This window comes from Corvus kubaryi, unplaced genomic scaffold, assembly GCF_017639235.1.
Source record: "Corvus kubaryi isolate FWS band 111438036 unplaced genomic scaffold, C.kubaryi_AGA036_p1.0 split1-131, whole genome shotgun sequence".
Lineage (NCBI taxonomy): Eukaryota > Metazoa > Chordata > Aves > Passeriformes > Corvidae > Corvus > Corvus kubaryi.
The window spans coordinates 12,051,676-12,071,106 of record NW_024582073.1 but is presented as its reverse complement, the minus strand read 5'-3'; the positions used below and the strand labels follow the sequence as shown (position 1 = coordinate 12,071,106).

Below are 19,431 nucleotides of genomic sequence, written 5' to 3'. Positions count from 1 at the left end.
TACTAGCTGCATTATATTTCCCTTCCTCTACAACATAACACACATTTTTAAGGTACTGTGAGACAGTAGAAAAAGTCAAAGACTACTTAGGAATTTCCAATAATGAAGGCAAAAGTAAAGAATCATTTGACAAAAATGTTCTTTTCCTGCTCTTCGTTCCTATCTAGGTCAAGTACTAGCATGTCAGCATAAGTAGTACCTCATGTCTCATGCAACAAAGCAGATATATACAAACCAAACCACACTTCAGCTTATAACAAGGTAGAAGATCTGTATAGACATTAATTCTGTCCATTCTGCATCTCCATCTTTCATTGTTGCCTTTTTTTTTTTTCAAGGTCTGGCTTGCTGCAAATATTTCTGTGAAAGGAATTAAAATATAAACAATTTTTCTCCCTGTGACATAGCCTCTCAAACTGACAAAAGCTAACAGGTTTATCTGTGGGAAAAGAACACTCTTCATAAAAATTACAATTTGTGCCTGCAGGTCAGAGGGAGCCTTTGTCTCCCTGTACAAAATACAAAGATGACACAATGACATTTATCTCCGTGGGGCTTCTCTAACAATATTTCTAATGGAGAACAATATATTATATATCTCTAACAAAACACTAAACTGACTGAAGATCTCAGAAAATGTTTTTCTAAAAGTGTGATACACTGCACAATACATTACAGACATTGAAACTACCGACATTAAGTTTCTGTTCAATTAAATTAGAATAGATTAGATGTCACTCATTAATTTTCTTCTGCTCTTCTACAGTAATTCATTTAATTGGCCTCAATGATCAACTCTGGGGTTTCTCATCTCCAGTGAATTTTTTCTGCCCAGGAGCAGAGTTTGCAAGAGATATATCAATTCTGAACACTTTTCTTCAGTTCACTCCAGGTTCTCAAGTAATTACATGACTAGACATGCATTTCAGCAAAAGTCATCAAAAAAACCCACCATCCAGACAATTTAAATAATACTACTTCTTTAAAGTTCCTAATTAATTTCTACCTATTCAGCAAGGCAAGTCTTTAAATTTATTTCATATCAGATTATTTTCCACCAGGTAACGTCCACAATTAAAAGAATATAAACAGCTACAATATTGCAGTTAGCACATGGTATTTTTATTTGAAAACAGTGAATATACAGAGTTAACAGCAATAGTATATGACAGTATTGCCAATAGTATGGATCAGTAGAACACAAGGATCACACTGGGTTTTTTGTGGGTTTTCTTTTTAAAATACTATTTCAAGCAGAGAAGGACGGGCAGTAGGAAACTTTCACAAGAGGGAGAAAAAGGAAGAAAATCATACCTCTTTAAAGCTAGACCCAGAGAGGCTAAAAAAGCACGGATGGATTTATATCTCTTTCCGTTATATTCCTACATGATCTCTTAGACTGGTCACAAAGCAAAAATGTTAATTACAGAACTCTTACCTGCATTTTATAGGAAGAATTGATTGAACTAAATTTTTTGTGAAAATACGAAGTCCAGGTATTTTTATGAAATAATTTTGAGGCTGTTTAGGATAACAGTAAATGTGGAGCTTAATACCCAGAGACAGAAACAGTAATCAGAGCTAAGAAAGCTGCTAGGAAGGTGAAAGGAATTTTTTTAGTTGGGAGTCTCTGTTCTCAGGAAGGACTTTAGACTATGACGTGTCAAAAGTGCGACACAGCAAGATGCAAGCAATCAAGATTTCTGGTGTGTGTTGGGGTATCTTTCTGATACAAGTATCATGGTGATGGACATGGGAGCGGGCATGTACTCTGAACAATCTTTAATGCCCTCCTAAACAAGTTTTTATATTCTGTACATATGCATGTTGGTTTGTTCTCTGTATGAAAATAAGTATAGGAAGTTCTCTTAAGTCTGTGAAAGAATCATATTTCTAAACTTATAACTTTCCAGTTTATACTAAAATACAATTTGTTTTATGGTTGCTGTCAACAGGAACAGGAAAGTCTCCAAGTGCCACTCTTTTCTAGCATGGATATTGGTCAATTGGTTTAAAAGTTGATGAAATAGAGCAAAACAATTGTTATATATTTGAGGATTTAGGAATTCTCTTTATATGTAGTGACTGTTGCTTCAATTAAAAAAATAGACTTGATTCATTTATTCCTAATTTAGCAATCTGCCAATGAACCAATCTGGAGCTGCACCTGAATTTTCTTAATACCCCTCAAAATGAAGGTTTCACAGCAGTCTGCAATGCACTGTCAGCTCATTGCAGGATCAAAGCAGTAATCATTTCTATCCTCATCTAAGCTGTTGCATTTCAGAGTTAATTTACGCCTATAGAGACAAGCAAAGGACCATGTAGAATGAATGGAACTAGAAAGGTCCTTCTAGAAAATCCAAACATATTTGACAGTCTGATGATATCTGGATTTAAGTTTGGGTCTGTGTATTGGGAGAATACTTTGGAATTGTATTTCAAACCTAGGTCCAGTACGGGTTATTTCCAAAGGGTGCAGTTTTTCAGGAATAAACTGCTCCAGTGTGTCCCCCATGCGGTCACAAGTCCTGTCATCAAACCTGCTCCAGCAAGGGCTTCACTCTCCACAGAGCCACAGCTACTCCCAGGAGCCTGCTCCAGCGTGGCCTTCCCATGGAGTCACAGGCTCTTTTGGGCATCCATCTGCTCCGGTATGGGGTCCTCCACAAATTGCTGGTGGATATCTGCTCCACTGCAGACTTCCATGAGCTACAAGGGGACATCTGCCTCCCCATAATCTTCATCACAGGCTGCACGGGAACCTCTGAAACCTGAACCATCCCACTCATCTTAACTCCTTTGTGTCTGCAAATTTGTTTCTCACATATTGTCACTTTTCTCTCCAGGTTACATTTGTGCAGGAGATTTTTTCCCCTCCTTAACTATGTTATCCCAGAGGCACTACTATCTCCACTGATGGTCTTCACCTTGGCCAGCAGCAGGTCCATCCTGGAGCTGGCTGGTGTTTGGTCTGTAGGACATGGGGGAAGCTCCTGGCAGCTTCTCAGGTAAGCCACCCCTGCAGCACCCCACATCCAAAACCCTGCCATGGAGACCCAATAAATTTCACACTCACCTCTGTGAATTACATATTTAAGAATTATCATTAAGATACACATTCATCACACAATCTTCTCAAATTTCACAAACTTCACTCACTTAAAAAAAAAAAGGATTCCCCACACCAAAATCAAAATAGCATAATCACAACACTGAGTGAAAGCAGACAATTGACGCTCATTCCACGCCTTGTCCCATCACTACAATATGACAACTGAAATTTCCATGATCATTTCACTCTTCATTCTCTAGCTCTATTCAGTCCCTATTTTGCCCATTACCTCTCCTTGTCTTGAATTCCTCAGGCCCTACACTGTTCACCAAAAAGAATCATAATGGGTTGACCTTGGCTGGATGATAAAATGATCTGATGCCTGGACCATCTGCTTCCCCTCCTGTTATGAATAGATGATGTGGGTTTAGATAAGTCCCTGCCTTTTGCCCAGGCCTCTGGCAGCAGGCAGTCGTGTTATTGAGGTGGCCAACACCCCAAGACCCACTCTCATTTGCAAGTTTTTTAATAATGGCTGATTCAGTCTATTATAGAATGAATTTTTTTATTTAATAGACACAAAACTAACAGACATAAGACCTAAAACAGACTATTACTACACAGGAATAAGACAAAATGGAATACTAGTATTATATCTGCAGGATTAAAGGTACCATTAATTTTTCAGCTAGCTAAGAAATAGTACAACTTAGGATCCAATGTTTCTTACCACCAAATTGTTGAAGGGGCATACATCGAAATCCTTTCCCTCAATTTCCCAAAAAGCAACCTTGAAGTTACATCCAAGCTTTGGGAAGAAATCGTCTCACATGTTCCCAGGGTGTGTGTAGGAGACTTCTGCCTCTGTGATAAACTGTAGTACTTTTGTAGTGTAAAACAGGCCTTTTGGTTACCTATGTTTTTTACCTCTTCCCACATCTGTTAAGGTGGCAGAACTTCGGTGCCAGGAGATACCTGCTGGGCCTTGCCCACCTGGGTTATCTCTTGTATCTGCACCGGCCACCTGTGGTGGGGAGAGGGGTGATTTGCCCTGCCACACCTCCCTCCAAAATTTTCCCCTCCTTAAGAGATTAAAATGTACTCCTGGAGGTGTTCCTGGAAAAAAACCCATATATTTTTATGATTTTTAAGCTCAAAGTTTAACATCAAAAGCCATCATGATATGAAGTGATAATCTAGAATAAAGTATTTTTTCTTGTATAGGTTATTAACAAGATGTTGACAGACTGCTTTTGTATCAGTCTGCCTTATCTTGGATTGCTTACCAACTTTTCTCACCCCTCAAACTTTGTGTCAGAGGAGACATAATTTCTCATCTTGCATTCATAGTAAAGCTGACATTAAGGCACTTTACCTGACTATGACTGAGAACAATGTGCTGCAGCACATTTACAAATGCAGTCCTGCGCCAATAACCCACCTAGGTACAGCCATCCTCCTGGGTGTCTGCCTCGTGCACTGGGCATCTGCTATAGCATACCACCTCAAATAAAAAAATAAATACAAACTACTGACAATGAAAATTATGTATGCCTTCCAGAATACATTGTATTAAAATTCACCTAACAACAGCTGAATCCAGATATTTCTGTTACGATAAACAATTTAATTTTGGATTGATATTCTCCCTGTACAAAAATATCAGGTGAATCTGTATGGCTGCCTGCATTTAGTGCTTAGTCATTATGGAAAATTTTTAAGGGTGGTAACATTGTATTGCAGTATTCTCCACACTCAATTTTATAAAAATGGTAACTCTGGATAGGGTTTTATTCAAAGAGGAGAGTGGAACAAGTCTTTCGTTTCCTGTTTCATATTTTTTTTATTTTTCAATGGTGGAATAAATACACTTAAATAAGATTAGGTTTGGGGAAATTATATGTAAAAAAGTTGTTTCTCAGATATATTATTCATATTTCAGAAGAAAACCTGGATAATTTCAGAAATTGCTTCAACTACTGCAGATACATAGGTATTTGGGCAAACTGTAAGTCTCATCTTACTGCTGCCTGTTCCGAGCTTACCTTCCCCCTCTCCAAAATAAACCAGGATTTGCCTCTGCCATGTGCTCTGAACTCCTCTGTTCCAAGCAGGGGCAAAACCAAATGTAACTCAAACTCTTCAGCAGTGTCTGATTGGCCGGCCACCCCGGGTCCGCCCCCAGTCCTCCCCTTTCCCCTTCTCCAAATAAAAGAAGGGCACAAGAAGGGGCCTGCCCTCTTTGGCTTTGCAATCCTTCTGCGAACATCTGTGTGTTTCTGTTTCTGTTTGAAAGCTTCTAATTGCAGGAATTAGGCAAGCTGAAAGCTATATTTCTCCCTCTTTGCTTCTGCTGGTGGTATCAGCTTTGCAGCTACTATTGGCTGCTTTTAGAGCTACTGAAATGCTAGATTGCCCGTGCCACTGTACTTTGGTGCAAATCTTTTTCAGGGAATGCAAAATTGGTTACTACTTGTCTCTCTTGATTTCTGACAGTACTGAAGGCTAAACCTATGCGTGTATCAAATTCTTCATGTTTTAGAAAATGTCATAATTGCAATTCCAATTTCTTTTATCTACTTAAAAGAGAAAGTTGCTAATTTATTTGGTAATAAATTTATTACAACTTTATTTACAAGATGATTATAATATTATTGTGCACTTAAATTGATATTGTGGAATTTAAATATTTTAAATAAAAAGCTTCTACAAATTCTAAAATGAAAACTTCTGTAAGAAAATACGAGAATATAAATGGATCATTATAGACTATGATCATATTTTCAAGGAATACTTAATTTGATTGAAATGCCATTTATAATAGGGAAAATAAATACTTTGTGGAATATGTTGAATTTGTCAGGCTAGACTGTTTTAGAGGTCTTTGTTAGGTAATAAATTTTATTCTTCTAATTTTTGTGTAGGATAGATATGTTCATTTTGTATTAAGTAACACACATCTAAAAATTATATGTGAGGCATTGCCTTTCCTGAGTGTACAGCAATAGAGGTTTTTTCCTAATTATAGAGAAGCTTAGGAGAAAAGAGGAGAGAGAAAAGTCTTGGTGAGAAAAAGTCTGGGTGAGAAAAATCCATTCAAGAACAGTAGAGAAATTTAAAGCTGGGAAGACTACTCTTCAGTTCTTGGCAATGAGGATTTTATGCTCTGGTCAAAAGAAGTAAGATCAAAAGACAGCAGCCTATTAAGAGGCGAACCCTACAGTGAGGCAGAAGCTGTCAGCTTCTTGAGGCTGACATGGGCATACTGAGAATCAAGATTTACAATAGATGAGAATTTACTGGGTTCTCAAACACCAGTGTACACCATATTTGTGTAGAGACTGAAGGGAATGCCAAACACAAGTCAGTTAGTAATTGTATTTTTGCTTCAAAACCACCTCCAGCTGGTCTAAATAATTTAGCAAAACTAACCACACTTCATTTATAAGTATCTGCTCTACAGTTGCACAATCCTGTTATTTTCCAAGGCTTTCAAAGAAAAATGTTCTGGACACCAGGAAAATTACACTATTTCTAACTTTAAAGTTAGCAGTCAAGGTGACTTCAAAGACTGGAAAAAGAATGATCTGCTCACAGAGAAACAGAAGTTTAAGTCAGCTACTTTGATCAGACACAATGAGGGAACTGAGCAACAAAAGCCAAAGCTGACTTAGGGATCCCTTATTCTGAAAGTTGTACTTCAGAAATGAGAGGTCCTCAACTCAGGTCCTCAACAGTAAGTGTTCTGTGGTAAAGAAGAACACTTTCATTTTCAAAATAATGGAAAATTTAAATTTTAGAAAGATCGTCTTCTAGATGGCAGAAATCAGGATGAAAGCTTATGTGTGTACAAACTATCTTGATCGGTCCAGCACGTGATCCGCCGCTTTTCTCTAAAATGGGACTTGGGGTCAGAAAAAAGTCCTTCTGGGCTAGAAATGTCTAATAAAAATACTTGTAAGATTTAGCAGGATGGTTTAACGTATATTTATAAAAAGAGCATGGTAAAACACAACTATTTGTTGTATAAATAGTCAGTACGTTTCTTCTTACTCTTTGATGTTTTTTCCCCAGATTTTCCCCACCTTTTCTGCCTTAAAAGCGTACATATAAATAATCAATTTAGATATAAGTTAATCAAACTTTATTCATACTTGAACATTGGTTTTAATGACCAGAAGGAAAATTATTCTATAATAATAGAAGTTGAAGTTAAGAGTCCCAAAAACTCAATAAACAACGGTTTATTCATCATGTGGTCTACTATAGCTGCTACAAAAGGTGTGCTTCAACTGTTTTAGCTGTTTTAGCCATTTTAATTTAATTTAGAAAAAAATCCCAAACACAGGTTCTTACAGTTTCCCAAAGGAATCTACTAGGTAGTGTAATGGACTTCAATAGAAAAGTTTCATGCTTGGATTCATCCCACTGTTTCTAGAATTTCCACTTATTTCTCAGAAACAAGAGTTTATTGAAGAGGAGGACTCTGATATTGACACTATTGAAACCCATATAAGTTGTGATGGTTTTCTCTTAACAGTCATTTATTCTTTATTCTGTTAATCATTGCATGATAAATGAAGACAGTGAAATACAGGACAGAGTTTTCAACTACGTCTATGGTGATACACACATTCTATGCAAATGTATTTTATGTTGTGTTTTGCTTTACAAAATCTGTATAGTTTTGATATGTTGCAGTCTATTTGGAGTGTGTAATGTGTTTGATTTCTCCCTGCCTGTTGGTTCCGTAATGTTAAAAAAAATTGGGCTCTAGAACTGGCAGGAGAAAAATGTGTTCTTAATTTTGGACCATTCAAGTGAAGAATCATGAATGCCCTAGAATGATAATTACAACACTCTTTTGTGAACGCAAGCAGCGTTCCACCTCTCTTGCATATATAATTTAGGAGTTTTAGTCAGTGAATTTGCAAAGTGCTCTGAAAGATCTGGAAGCAGATATATAAATGCTGTGCTCCCTTTTTCATCCCCTGTAACCTGTAAATTTGTTTTATCTGAACCTATAATTTTGCATACCTGACTACAACAATCCCACACTTTATAAAGGAAAAATAGAGATTTACCTTTCTGTTCATTGTATCCCTAATAAAATTCCATTATGTTTCACTTTTATAGTACCATACAGCAAAGTAGAAGTGGTCTTGGTGAAAATGACTAAATTTAGTTATCCACTCATTTAGCACAAATTGTTACTTTGGAGTAAAAAATAAGGAGGCTGCTTTTCCAACTCCTTGTTAAAATAGCATCACCATGTTCTTTGGTCCTCCTTTCAGGAGAGAACTGAGTGGCTTAAAGACTGCGTTGATGTTGACAAGGTGAAGCCCTAGTTCAGGTGACTTCTGGTATAGAAACACCTCTAAACTTAGTTTTTTAAATGATTTGCCTTCAGACTGGGGGAAAAAGAATGTATCTGTAGCCTGATTACAGGGATATTCCTCCACAGGGGAGAAAGAAGAAATTATATACTTGAATACTGTGAAATAAGCTTCCTTGCTTTTGGGAAAATATTTTAACCAGAATTTTATGTTTTGCACTTCTTTTGATGGAACAAAAATATTTGGAGTTGCTGAAAGATTTTCACAGACTAAAACAAGTATAATACAATTCAATTCTTTCAATGTAAGATATTCTCCATGGATACCACAACATCAGATAATTTTGCCTAAGTTTAGATGTGTTTCTGAAAATATGTAGGCATCCAAATTTAGGCAAGTAGTTCATATTGGAGGCAACAATTCATTTTAGACTGTTCAAGTTGAAGTAGTTCTGGAAAATAGGTTCTTTAGTGTTTTTGTATGAGATCTACATATCCTGACCTTCCTAAATGCTTAAATAAGTGGCTTGGGTTAGTCTAAAGTCATAAATGACATTCCCACATAAGGGTTCCGTGAGCTTAAGCAAGCCAGTCTTTCAGAACGTGGTATAATTGCACAGGACTTAAGGAAGTGACACTCTATTTCCATAGTCTAACAGCTCATTCATTATACACTGAGACTGTGAAGAGAAAAGGAATTTTTGCCATGATACTTGAAAGTACTTTGACAGCATTACATACTGGAAAGAAAATTTTTGCATTCTCCTTTACTCATAATAAAGCACTTAATACATGTTTCACCCCAGGCATGATCATCCTCCCAGTGAAATAGTGAAAAATTTTTATTGACTTCACTTATTTTACATAAAAAATAAGGAAATATTACTGAACTCTGTAGTGTCCCAAGAGATTTATTTTTAGGGGATGACAATTGTTTATGCTATTTTTATATTTTAAAACATGAAGTGCAACTATTTTTGGATTTTGAATTTGATAGTGACAAGCATCTGTTTAATTGCATAAAATTTAAATTAAAATCACCAAATTAAATGAGGGTGGTTGTGTGTTTAAGACACATTATTAAGGTAAGAGATATCATGCAGCTGTCAAAGCTTACGGTCTTGGGCAGTCAATATTTTGTAAAGCAATCTGCCAGCTTTTAAAATGCAATGTAACTAACTTGTGTATCCCTGTATTTCTGTGCAGTGTTACAACAGCTACAGCTCAGTGGCCGCTTTGAATTTGACAACAGAGCCATTAATATACAACTCTGCAAAAAGCCGCAGCCTGCTATTGTTTTAGGATTACTTCAAATGGACCCTTTGAACCTTTTCTAACATCACACCATCACTGTCAGAACAGAAACTATATAGACATACTCAATTATAGTTTTGGGAATAATTTTCTGTATTTTCCATAAGTTTTCAAAAAAAAAAAAAATCAAAAATCAGCAAGAGTCATCTGCAACAGTACAGAAATTAATCTAAAATTCCAATAACTTCTTGTGGCCCAAAGAAGGTGATGTACAATGATGAGATTATAACAGTGACAATACATAGAAAATAGGATTGAGATTTCTTGCTGGAGTCTTAGTTCCCACTTCTACTATTTACTGAACTTGAAACTTTCCATGTGCATAATTTTGCAAACATGAGATGGACTTAAGATTGCATCTTTTAAATAGGAATAACTAAATGAGATGTACTAGGAGACCTGAATTTTCAAAATGAGTTTTAGAATCTGTGTCTCTTGTGATAACTGAGCCCCAGCAGGATTGATGGCATTTGTTCTCTTCAAAAATATATTATGAACATATAACTAGTGTTCACAATTAGCAGTTGAACAGAAAATACTATTGAAGACATTGCAAGGAGTAGAAATACTACTTGGAAATTCCTGACTTGCCTCTCACTGTTTTCTCTTTAGGTTCTGTGTAATCCTATGAGTGAGCTACAGCCTGAATTTGCTGTGTTCTGTCTTATCCTGCTGGGTCTTTTTCATTTTGACAGGTAATGATGCCTTAGGTTTTAACCTTTAGGGATTTCTAGATACGTCTAGATTGCATGTGTCTCTTTTTTTTCTATTCTGTGGTCCTCTTTTAATACAGAAAACCTGATTAAATGGCTCAAGTTTAAACATACAAGAATGACCATAGTTATCTTTGGTCATCTTTCTTAAATTAGCACTCCCAAGAAATGTGGGGGTTTTTTTTTGCAGGCACAGCAATTTAATCATAAATCCTAACCTGCAGATTTATAAACTGCATCTGTTTCAATATATATTTCTTATGTAGTATGAAGACAAGACTCTTTGAAATTTCTACTGCTGGTTACAGAATACCAATAGGCAAAATACAGTTCCTGTCTGCTAATTAGAGATGCATTATATAAAAATAATGTGTTGATGTAAAAGTGGCTTATTTTCCAGTAATAAGAACTGCCTATATCCTAACTATGCTTCATGCAGGATGTTTCCTGAAGTTGGAAATTTCAGGGACCTCCCTTTTCCACGTTTTCAGATACTAGACTATCTTTTCCACATCAGGATTGTCACACTTTTTATTCACCTTTGACTAGCACCTCAGAGGCACCTACCATTACTCCCTTTCTATCCATTCTATCCATTCCAGCAAAATGTGCAGTTTAGCTAAATCAAAGAAAAGTTAAAGTATCAAATGTTTTTCTTCCACAGTTAACCCAGGCACTTGTACAACTCATTATCAGTACTATATAAATCATTGAGGCCTTTTTCGTGACCATGAGACAGGTAGTCTTAAGCAACTCTTTAACAGAAATCATAGAATTGCAGTGGTAGTCCTCACTGTCATCCAACAGTTCTTTCAAGAATGGGTTCAAAAAACCTTTACTAGGATCAAGGAACTCCAAATTTTCTTACATATCCTAAATACTGTAGAAATACAGACTCCTTCAAATGCAAAAAATTATGAAAACATATATAGAGAGAATGTTATAGAGCATGTATTAATACTTACGGATTTTCTAGACATTTTGTGTAACTGTATAAAAGAAGGTTTCTAATTTAAATTAAACCATAAAAGATTTCAAACGAAGAAGAATCAAAGGCTAAGTGCAAGATCCTGCACACAGGTCAGGGCAATCCCAAGCACAAATTCAGGCTGGGTAGAGGACAGATTGAGAGTAGATGAGAGGAGAAGGGCTTGGGGGTGCTGGTTCATGAGAAGCTCAACATGACCCAGGAATGTGTGCGTGCATCTCAGAAAAACAACATGTCCTCGTCTGCATCAAAAGCAGTGTGACCAGAAGGTTGAGGGAGGTGATTCTCCCCCTCTGTTCTTGTGAGACCCCACCTTAAATACTGCATCCATCTCTGGGGTCCCCAACATGAAAAGGACAGAGGCCTACTGAAGCAAGTCCAGAGGGCCATGCAGATCAGATGGCTGGAGCACCTCCCCTGTGAAGACAGACAGACAGAGTTGGGGCTGTTCTGCCTGGAGAAGAGAAGGCTCCAGGGTCATCTTATTTCAACCTTCCAGTACCTAGAGGGGGCCCAAAATAAAACTGGAGAGGGACCTCTTAAGGAGCATGTAAGGACAGGACAAGGGGTGATGGCTTTAAATTGAAAGAGAGCAAATGTAGATGAGATATTAGGAAGGAATTATTTTTACTGACAGGCTGGAACAGGCTGCCTCGATAAGCTGTGGATGCCTCATTCCTGGATATGCAAGGCCAGGTTGGATAGGGCTTGGAGCAACCTGGTGTAGTGACAGGTGTCCCTGTTCATCCAGGGGTTTGGCACTTGATAATCTTTAAAGTCCCTTCCAGCCCAAGCAATTCTATGATTCTGTGAAATGAAATCATGCCAAAGACTAGAAAACCTCAGTTTTTCCCTGGCCAATTTACAACAGCAACAGAACATGCTGTTTTAAATAACCACAGATTATAAAGGTTATGCTAGAGGTTAACCCATGTCTGCCTAAAGTCAACACAAGGAAACAAATATCTTCATATCCCACAGGGCTTGATTTTAATGGTTACACAATAAAAATAAACTCTATGCTGGAGTTTTGTTTCTTTTGTGTGTTTATGAAGTTTCTACCTGCATTAGCAATGAATGTTCATTTCATTACAACATAACCAATTGGGAAAGATGAATCCCAGCATACCAGCCACCTGAGAACTTTTATTAATTTAAATCAGTAATTCTTTGGTAATGAAGATATTTTTCTTGGATTTTATAAATTTAATATTTATATATTGATTTCAAACACTATTTCTATTATATTATTTTGATTCTATTAAATAGTCTTAATTTTTTTTCAGTAAAGTTCTTTTAAAATTAATTATTTTCCATTTAGAGTGGGCTCTTTTAGTTTTCAGCTCATTCTATAGCTTTCAATACTATTACTGCTTCTTATTCCTTTACGATAAACATTATGCAAACAAAATAGCATTATTCTTCAATTAGGACAAGCCTGTTCTTACTTATAGCCCAATATCCCAAGATGGTAATATCACTTTATCATGACAACGTCCTCCTTATATGAAATGGCTGGTTGTTTGGATCTCTATAATTTTTTGTCATTTATATGTGTTGTCTTAGTACTTTTAAATATTCTTAGCAGCTTGAAATGTTCATCCCATGATTTTCAGGTGAAGGTGAAAGGTAACTTGCTTGAAGATAACTCCATTAAAAAACAAAACAAAACAAGGAACCTACCACATTCTATTAATTTAGGAGGCTAACATGGTCAAAAGGAAAACACTTGTCAACACACCCTGAGAACACTGGACTCTGACGTGTCTAAAGAGTATATGACACATTTATCTTCCAGTTTAACTCAAGTGACTTCTCTCTATTGTTACACTCCTGGTTGTCTTCTGAAAAAACATCAAACATATCCATGGGAATTAATAAGTTTATTTTGAAATTGAATTAAAATTCCCCCTGTGTTTCAGCTTATTTGATAAGCTTTGTTCAAGCACATTTATTTTATTTGACAATAAATGAATTTCAGTAAATATATATTAGTAAATACATACTGATAATAGTAAATATATACTGATTTTTTCTTCAATAAAACATAATTATTGAATCCAATTTATACTAATACACTGGATAATAAAATTTGAAAAAGAATACAATAATGTGTGGGGAAAAGCCAGTTCTATTCCAGTCAGTGTTAGCCATATCTCAATAAAAAAGTAGCCATACATTTTTTCTTTGAATGTTTAAAAATCACTTCAAGTTGTTACACCTATGTACAGAAATTTCTGATGATGTCAGTTTCTCTATATGCAGTATACAAAGTACTGAACAAAAGAAAAGCAATGGCAATTCAAGGTCGCTCACCTCTTTTTGTCAATGTCTGACTTCAACCTGTTCTCTGTCAGTTTTGGACCATAGTATCACAGAATCATGTAGGTTGGAAAATATCTTTAAGATCATGGAGTCCAACTGCAAACTGTGAATCACTTCCATGCTGTCAGTCTTTCTGTGCTTCTGTGGTGGGCTGACCGTGGCTGGGTGCCAGGTGGCCACCAAAGCTGCTCTGTGACTCCCCTCCTCAAAAGGACAGGGGAGAAAAAATATAACGTAAAGCTCATGGGTCCAGATAAGGACAAGGGGTGATTGCCCACCATTTACCATCATAGGCAAAACAGATGCAGCTTAGGGAAATTAACTGAATGTATTACTAATTAAATCATAGTAAAATAATGAGAAATAAAACACCTTCACCCCTGCTTTTTCCCAGGCTTAACTTCAGTCTCTACCTCCCCCCTCCAGCAGTGCAGGGGAACAGGGAATGGGGGCTGCAGTCAATCACATGCTGTCCCTGACTCTCCTTCCTCCTCATGGGGAGGACTACTCACACTCTTTCCCTGCTCCATCATAGGGTCTCTCCCACAGGGGAGAGTCCTCCATTAACTTCTCCAACATGAGTCCTTCCCATGCGCTGCAGTTCTTCATGAACTGCTTCAGCCTGAGTCCCTTCCAGGGGGTGCAGTCCTTCAGGAACAGGCTGCTCTGGCGTGGGTTCCCTGTGGGGTCACATGCACTGCCATCAAACCTGCTCCAGCGTGGGCTCTTCTCTCCACAAGGGCCACAGGTTCTGCCAGAAATCTGCTCCAGTGCAGACTTCCCAAGGGTCACAGGCTACTTCAGGCATCTATCTTCTCTGACATGGGGTCCTCCATGGTCTGTAGGTGGATCTCTACTCCTCTATGGAACTCCATAGGCTTCAAGGGGACAGCCTGCCTCACCACGGTCTTCACCACTGCTGCTGAGGAATCTGTTTTAGCACATGGAGCATCTTCTTCCCCTCCTTCTGCACTGGCCTTGGTGTTCACAGAGTTGGTCTTACATATTCCCACTCCTCTCTTTCCTGGCTGCTCCTGCTCCCGCACAGTAACTTTTCCCTTTCTTAAATTTGTTACTACGGAGACACTACCACTGTGACTGATGGGCTTGGTCTTGGCCAGCTGTGGATCTGTCTTGGAGTCCACTGGTGTAGGCTTGCACACAAATGTTGTTACCATTGAGCACAGCCTCAGAAACCTTTCTTCCTACAGTTCTTCTTTTGCCTCATTGTAGGGGACTGTAATTAATTTCTCACCTTTGGAAAAAATCAGAGACAAACTATTTTTGCTAGTAGCAGTGTCATTACAATTTCAGGGTAGTCTGATATGGTAAAGAGTCAGAAATTGTTTCTTAAATAAATAGTCTATTTAAAACTTCTGCTCTCTTGAGCAATAAGCCTCAGAAGCAAAGCCAAAAGGACAGTATATTCACTGGAACCTGGAGATTCACCGGGGTTTGGTTTTTTTAATTATTTTTGTGAATTACAATCAAACATGATGCATCACTTTACCTGAAAAAAAATATTTGGCAAATATCGGTAAATGAAGAACGTCATGTAATTAAAATATTTTACTTGGAAAATACTAAATATTTTCTTAAAACACTTTTAAAAAAACCCTACTTTAGAATGGTAAATAAATTTTAATGTAAATCTAATATTCTTGAAGCAATTTTAAAAATTCAAATGACACAATAAACAAAACACTCTGTTCCTTACTAAATAAAGGTTTTATCCCCACCTGACTAAGAAAAACCTGAATGGTTTTAGTTCAAGCTTGCTCCTCTCACCAATTTACTTTTTTGTCTTTAGGGAACCTAAAAATTCTTTATTTGTCTCCAATAACATTTGGTTCCACTGAAAGACAACAGAAGGAAATTTGAGAGACAAAAATAAACAGACTGTGAGGATGCCTCATTTCAAGAAATGAGGAAGCAGATACTAGAAAGAGTGTCCACAAATACGAAAATTGTAGGAACTTCACGTTCTCTACTGTCAAAGTAAAGACAAAAATCTATTTTAAGAGCAAATCTGCAAAAGTCTTGTACTAATTCACTGTCTGCATATACATGATTAATGGCTGTGGTGAATAGGTTGTGAATGATAGTGCTCTGCTTAATGGAGATGAGTAGACATGTACTCTGTACAATTATGAAATAATGTGTGTTTTGCTGCGTAAGGGTTGAGACTAAATGCTCTATGTAAAGCTGAGAGGAACAAAAAAGCAATCTGGTTAATTAATTAATTATTTTCAAGGGAACTGCTTAAATAAAAGAATATTGGTCAATACAAAATAATTCTTAATAAATTAATGTTTTAGTATCAGATGAGGTCAAAACTTTTTTAAAATGGTATGCACACAAATGACCTAATAATCATTCATATTATAAGTATGTTGAAGAGTTTCTGTAACAGTATATATAACTGGACAGCTGTGCACAAATGCAAACATATATTTATGTCTTTTAACTCAGTTCTATTTGGAATGTAATGTGATACTGTTTGCATCACACTATAAGCAGTAAAACTGCCTCTTTCAAGAACTCATTCCCATAAAATGCCATTTACAACAGATGGACATAGAAATAATGCATTAAATAAGGAACAAATATTTACACCTCTCAGCATATCATGGTTATCCATTAAAATTCAGCCTGCAGTAGGACTAGAATATATTCTTACCAATGTGATATTTCAGTATTTGAAGAAAGCATGTCTTCTCTGCCATTACTCTTATCATTTGGCATCATATGATGTCAGTTTTTTCCAATAATAATAAAAATTACTTGTTTTCTGACATTTCAGCTGAATACAGGTTCTTAATAAGACCATAAAGCCATAGTAAAGGTTTGAAAAATTCTTTAATCCACCTTTTATAAATACAGAATATTTTTTCCTAAAATGTGTGGTTCTGTAAACAATACAGGACATTTTCCAAAGATCTTTGAAGGACTGAGTTTTAAAGGTGGCAAAAAATAAGTCTGTGTTTTCCCTAAAAATCTATTTCAATTATTTAGGGGGACAGTCCAGACTTTGTTTCAACTTCCTTTATATTCATCAGAGTTGACTGAACTATAAAACATAAACTATGTTTCAGCAGCTAAATTACGTATTTTAGGGTAAAATTATTTTAAATGTTTTTGACTGACTCATGAAAGAGAAAAGGTTCTTGGAAACAGTCAGTATGGATCAGCTAGGGATGAACCATCAGTCTAATAACTTCTCCAATCAAATGTCCAGATCTTCATGTGAAGAGAAAGCAATCAAAGGATCTCCCAATACCTATGCAGAGTACATTAAGAATATGGATTCAGAATTTCCACAGTAGTGCATGACAGGAGAATTAGAAGCAATAGGCATTAGTTGAGACAGGAGAGGCTCTATCTGGTATGGAAAACTTTTCCATCATTAAGAACTGGAAGAGATCGTCCAAAGACATGATGAAGTCTTCATCTTTGAAAGTTTTCAAGATCTGACCGAAACAAGTGCTGAGAAACCCAGTCCAATATTGAAGATAAACCTGTTTTCAGCAGGAAGTTGGATCAACAGCCTACTCAGGTCCCGTCCAATCTTAAAAATTCTGTGATTCTAATTAGGGATAATCAGGCGATGGACCTGAAAAGTATGTCCTGATCTGAACTAAAGTACTAATATAGGTGCATAGACATATACTGTATACTGAATTAGTGTTGATATAGGAAATAAAGGAAATAATGCATCATAAACTCAAATTATTTTAAATTGTCAAAAAGCATTCAGATGAAGACAATAATGCTGCAGTTGCACTCATTAATTTAAAAAAGAAGTTTGGACACTGACCTTCACCGGACTTTGATAGAAACAGATGAGAAGAAGCACGATCTCTTCATGGTTAATATATTTTGAAGGTAAGAAACAAAGATAGAAATAAGTAATTAATTTTTTAAGGGAAGAAGACTGACAGCATACATCTGAACTATGGACCCTAATGTAAAGGTATTATGATCTCACAAAAGAAATGGGAAAATAATTGACAAAATTCAATGCTCCTATGAAATTATTCAAGTTAATCAGTTTAATGCTGGCTTTAAACTATAATTGGATAATGAAATAACAAGGGAAATTCAGTATTAATAAAAACAACATAAAGAGTATTTAGAAAAGCAGTCCTAATTATGCATGCATAACGATAAGTCTTAGTCATTAAAAGTCAGGAAACAAACCTTAGAAAGACTTTAGAACATGTTCTGAAATTGTCAGTGACAGCTGGAAGTGGTACTAGAATGTTAGGAAGCAAAACCCAATATAATTATATCATTATGTTAATCTTTGATGCACCTGGATCTTCAATATTATGATCAAGTCTAGTCTCCCTGTTTCCAAATGAACCAAAAAGATACAGAACACATTGACAAAATTATCACTGAAGTGGAAATCAATTTCTGAGATTCCCTGAAATGGGAATGAAAAAAGGGAAATAATGACATATTAGGGTATAGTAAATAGGTCATGCAAGACTATCAGGAACATTTATAGTCAAAATATGCAGTAATAAAGGTCAATAAGTGTCATGAGTGATATAAAAAGGCTGAATAACAAAAGCCCACCTGTTACACATCTTAAGAAGGAGGCAGAAATTAATGTAGTAATAAAACAGTTGAAATGAAACAATAAGAAATACTTCTTCATCTACTAGAAAATTCCATCACAGAGTTTAGAATACAGTGGGGGCCTCCAGTATAAGTATCTTTAAGGTCAATTAAACACATTTGAGTAAGACAGTTCCATCAAGACCTATGAAATAAGAAGGTCTTAAAGGAAATATTCAGCTCTGAAAACTGCTAAACCTCTAGTTGCCAAAAGTTAGGATGCTATTTCAAGGAAATGGTATCTTCTGTATGTGAATCATCACTATTCTTTTTTTTAAGACTTTAAATTGCTATCTGAGGCTTCCACAGCAAATTATATTTTTTTAATGACAAATGCCTATTTTGCTTTATTTTGATATACCATAGAACTTCACTTCAAATCCAATATATTGATAAGGGTTAAATTGCATATTTAGATTTAAACATGCCTTTAATGAGGTAAAACCAACAGGACATAAGTGTGTCTTTGAGTGTCTTGACTTGGACAAATTATTATTTCTTATTTTAACTGTGACATGGGTCCTTATTTTAGAAGATGGTAAGCATACTACCCATCTTCCAAAGACCATTTTAGAGGCTGGCAACCCAAACCCCCCCATTTTTTAGAATGCTTGAGACAATCCATATTCATGTAAATCTTGTACTTAATTATTACATGAGCAAAATCACTTCTACTAAAGAGAGCTTTCTTTTCTATTGCTCCCCTGCAATAACTTTCATTTGAGAGAGCCTGATGATAGCTATCTGTGCTAAATGACTGATCAGTACAAAGATGTTAGCGACTTTGCAGCCCTGCAGGATAGCAATCCATCTCTGTATCTAACACCTGCTTAATGGACCACAGGACATTTCTAAATCTCTCTACTGACATATTTGAGAAGGCCACCCTAGTGTTAAGCAGCAATGAAGCTGGTTTTACTGAAACAAGACTTTCTATTTGCCTACTGGAAAACAAAATTCGGTGCATGTAAAACCTTTTTGAAGCAACTGTTGATGATTTTCAGTACCTGCAGCGAAGATTAAATTAGCAGCCATGGGATGTGTTTGCTTTTTTCTCTGCTGGAAACAAAATACA

General features: G+C 36.3%; 1 long non-coding RNA gene across 1 annotated transcript; it reads right to left on the bottom strand.

The window, feature by feature from the left end:
- Positions 1 to 13,269: 13,269 nt before the first annotated feature.
- On the bottom strand, positions 13,270 to 18,966 carry LOC121676815. Its single transcript, XR_006020621.1, has 2 exons — positions 17,548 to 18,966; positions 13,270 to 15,240 (listed from the first exon to the last, which is right to left on the bottom strand). It is a non-coding gene; the product is annotated as an uncharacterized LOC121676815 (long non-coding RNA).
- Between the last annotated feature and the right edge of the window lie 465 nt (positions 18,967 to 19,431).